Below are 4,721 nucleotides of genomic sequence, written 5' to 3' on the forward strand. Positions count from 1 at the left end.
TGCAGCATAGTCGGGAAGACAGAGCAACATGGCAGCCAAGGTCCTCCAGGAACCAACTCCCCAGAGATACACCAATTTGAGCAGCTATTTGCACATGAGTTGCCCTCACTGGAGATGAGGCTGTCAGGTGAGAACATAGGACCATTTTGACCATAGTATGACTCTTAACTACCAAAGGTCTCAAATACTGAGCTGATTTTTTATAGTTAGAGATATTTAAATCCCACACTTTTCTACTCTCTGTATTAGCTCATTCAATCATGGATTGCCACAGCACTCCTAATTTAACTTCCTGAGATATTTCCTATAGTCTTTTCACATATTTAGATTTCTTTGTGTTTTCAGCTCTTGGACATTTTAATGTAGATGTTTCCTGGTTGAAATTTTTCTCATGTATAAAGTAAGATTTATGTGAATAGTGCTCAGTTTCAATCGTGTGTATTCTGTCCATGGAGCTGTGCTATGGAGGTGAGATTTATTTATCCTGTACTTAGATGAAGAATATCATGGTATATACATAATTGGTTGCATGTAGAGGAAAGAACATGGTTAGCAGTACTTACTAACCTGTGAGTGGATAAATTATCCAGGTGTGTGAGGGAGACCAAATGGCAAGTATGGAGTATGAACAGGGATGGAAGAATCAGTGCTGAGTCATTTGGAGTGATTAGGTCATAGCAAAAGTATTTTTATGTTGAAAACATGACATTGTGGTTGGCAGGGATAAAATACAGAGGCTATTGCCAAAGAAGAAAGCATTTACAGGGTATGGCATAAAACAAAAACAAAAACAACAACAAAACAAGGGTAACTATGTTGGTATAATAAAATGTTATATATATTTTGTTTTGATTTTATTCTGCTTCCTTTAATGACTGTCCTGAAGAAAAAGTGATCCCAGAAATTCTGACATTCTTTGAATATTTGATTAAAAAATTGTGTCTTCATTATTTTAAACTTCATTTTTATAGAAAAGATCAAAATCTATTTTTTATTCCGTAACTCTTAAATTTGGGGAAAATAATTCCCTCAAGTTATTTGATAATAAAAATAAAAACTTACACATGTCTTTTCTCGAGTTTATGGAGTAGAAGTCAAGTAGTCTGGTGAATTATGGAAATATTGGATATATATTCTTAAACATATCTTCAACATTTCTTGTGAGGTAGTGTGGAATTTAGAGGAATCTTGATGAGTCATGACTACCCAGATACTTGGGTATGTGTGTTTGAAAGCGTTTAATATTTATTAGTTGAGATTAACATTTGAATAGATGGATTGATTAATGCAGATTGCCCTTTTGTATTTGTATGTTTTCTGTTGCTATAACAAAATACCTGAGGTTATGAAACTAGTTAAGAAAAATGTTTATTTAGCTTGTAATTTTGGAGTCAGACATTCAAAAAAACATGGTGCCAAATCCAATGAAGGACTCATGGCAAATGGGTATATTATGATGTTAACACATGTGAGAGGAAGAGAACACAGAGCAAGGCAGGAAGCCACAGAGAAGGGAAGGACCAATTTTAATCTTTCAAGGAAAATATGTAATACAACACCATCCCTGAAATCTCACTCACTTGGACACCATGAACAAGAATTTCATTTATTTCTTTATCACATTTTAAAATATTGCAATTTCAGACAATCCACAACATAACTTTTCCCCATGTTACAATTTATCATTCAGGGTACTATAAAAATAAAAACAAATCTAAATATTTTAATGGAGAGGAAGGGAAAAGGGACTAGTGAAATATACTGGGTTTTCTAGTGAGAGTAGTGACCATGGTGAAACTTGTGTAACAACCAAACAATATGGAAAATGCAGAAGTGATTCCAAGAGCCCCCAGTCAGCATGAGGATATAACTACAGAAGGGTGAGACTGCAGGAGGAAGACATTCACTTTAAACCAGTGCATAAGAAGCTACATGGGGTTGATGGGCAGTGTGTTGAAAGAGGAGATTTGCCTGGTGCTCTGATAGGCTTAGCTCTAACTTACCCATTTGAGCCTGATCCCTTTAAGAACCAACAAATGAACCTTCTTAGAAGGTTCTAAATATTTAATTACTCAGATCCATATAAAAGGGCATCCATAGGCAAGAGACCTAGTCAAAAATGTTTTTAACTTCTCAGGTGCTTACAATGAAATCTAAACTGGAGACCCAGTGATCTGGCCCTGAGATGTAGCATGCCTCAATACATATCATAGGTGCAATTCTTAAAGAAAATTCACAAGAACTTTAAAGGACACTGATTTTTAACTACATAAAAATAAGAGTTTAGCATTTCACCTGGAGTCCAGTGTGTTGCTGAGAAGTGAGAGGTTGCCAGTCATGATGTTTACAATGAAAAGGGATCTCAGAAAAATCATGAGATTGAATTAAAGACACTCCCATAAAACAGTGTTCAATCATGAAACATGACGTGGAATAAAAACGAAGGCAAAACAAAAATAATGATTCCAAAATGAAGCATCAGAAATTCTAGATGATTGATTTCCTAATCAACAGTAAGAGAAGGATGGAGAACAATGAGATTAGACCATCCTGCTGTGCAGCCTCCACAGGGCACTTTTAATGTCCCTGTTCCTTACGCTGTAGATGAAGGGGTTCATCATGGGGGTGACCACAGTGTACATCACTGAGGCCACCATACCTTTCTTGGGGGAGGATGACACAGCTGAACCAAGGTATACTGCAAGGCCTGTTCCATAAAATAAGCAAATATCTGAGAGGTGAGACCCACAGGTGGAGAAGGCTTTATACATCCCACCTGAAGATGGGATCTTCAGAATGGAGAAAACAATTTTATAGTAAGAGAAAAGGATCCCTGAGACAGGAAAAAATCCAAAGATGGCACCAGTAAAATACATGAATATCTTATTGGTTAATGTATTAGTACAGGAAAGATCAAGTAACTGAGATGCATCACAGAAGAAATTAGCTATTTCCACATCCCTGAAGTAGATGAATTGTAAAGCAATCAAATTGTGCAGCTGGGAGTCCAAAAGGCTGACCAGAAAACACACAGAAACTAAGAAGCCACAGAGGCGAGGGTTCATGATGACCGCATATTACAAGGGATGACAGATGGCCACATACCGGTCATAGGCCATCACAGTCAGAAGCATGTAATCCATACATCCAAAAATGCTAAATAGAGACATCTGTGTCAGGCAGCCCACATAAGAGATGACTCTGCTGTGAGTTTGGATGTTTATAAGCATCTTTGGGACTGTGGTAGAAATAAAGTCAGTGTCAGCCAAAGACAGGTTGGAGGGAAAGAAGTACATGGGGTAAGGAGGTGGGAGTCAGAGCTGACAGCCAGGATGATGAGCAGGTTCCCAAGCACCACAACCAGGTACATGGACAGGAACAGTCCAAAGAGGACAGGCTGCATTTCTGAGTCCTCTAAGAGTCCCATGAGATGAAACTCTAAGACACCTGTTAGATTTTCTTCTTCTGTATTCCTTGTACACCTTTGGAACAAGAAAAATGATTGTAGAGAAAACAAAGTTACTCAGAACTCTACCTATTTTCAATTCACCTTTGAAATTTATAAACTCTTAGTAATTTTTCTCAGTTGTAATGAACCCAGTCTTTTTAGAACTCTTTCATTATTGGTTTCTGTTTTATTCACCTCCTTCTGTACAGAACTACTTTAGAGATGCTCAACTGAATAGTTTTCAAAGACAAACAATATTAGAGATAACAAATACACATCTCGGTAAAATAAAACCTACTCATTTAAGAAAAAGATAACAATATCTATTTTGTCAAGGGCAGACTCTGAGGGCCCCAGAGCCGCACTGATCTCTAAGATGGCGCGTGGCAGCTTGCCAGACATAGCTGCACTCATAAACAAGTTTTAGGAAGTAACTCTGGTTGGCTGTTGTACATGAGGCAATCCTGGTATCTGCCTGGAGACTGTTCCTTGATAGGCTGACTTTCCTGGTAGTCTACTCTCTGATAGGCTGATGTTCTCAATATAAGTCTGAGACTTGCGGAATAAACTCCTTTTGGTTCCTGTGATCAAGAAGAGCGTACGCGTTGTGATTGTCCTCGCGGGCAGTGGGGCGATCATAAGTGGTGCCGAATCCCGGGACTCGAGTTACAAAGAAGGAACTAATCAGGTAACTAGAGGGTAAGTTAAGTACAGTCTGGCCAGGTTAAAGTTTGCAGATAATCGACGGAGTTAAAGTTCGCGGGATAAGCGATGGAGTTAAAGTTCGTGGAATAAGTCACAGAGACTGTGTTTGTGTGTACTTTCGCTTTTGTTTTATTAGTTAAAGTGGTCTGCCTTTTGGTTTGTAGCGGTAGCTAATGGGCACTGAAATGTCACGAATGTGCATGGAAGGTCCCTTAAAGGATTTGCCCTACAGACCTAAAAGGTCCCTTACCTCCTGATACTGTTGGAATTTTATTAGGTAGGAGCTCTAGTGCACTCAGGGGATTTAGTTATCCCTGGAGTTATTGACTCTGATTTTACAGGAGAAATTAAGGTTCTTGCACATTCTCCTCAAGGAATTATCTCCATATCACCTGGGGACCGCATAGCTCAGTTTTTGTTTATTCCCAGCCTTCATAATAATTTTCCATCAACCACAGCAACCAGGGGAACTGCAGGTTTGGGATCTTCTCGGGTTGATTTTGCCTGTCTTACCATGGACTTAAAAAATAGGCCAATGCTTAAAATAAAGATTAAAAATAGAGAATTT

General features: G+C 38.4%; 1 pseudogene; it reads right to left on the reverse strand.

Annotated features, from left to right (window-relative positions):
• Window positions 1-2,507: 2,507 nt before the first annotated feature.
• On the reverse strand, window positions 2,508-3,370 carry LOC124967983 (olfactory receptor 7E24-like; annotated as a pseudogene).
• Between the last annotated feature and the right edge of the window lie 1,351 nt (window positions 3,371-4,721).

The sequence above is a fragment of the Sciurus carolinensis genome, chromosome 17, assembly GCF_902686445.1.
Source record: "Sciurus carolinensis chromosome 17, mSciCar1.2, whole genome shotgun sequence".
NCBI lineage: Eukaryota > Metazoa > Chordata > Mammalia > Rodentia > Sciuridae > Sciurus > Sciurus carolinensis.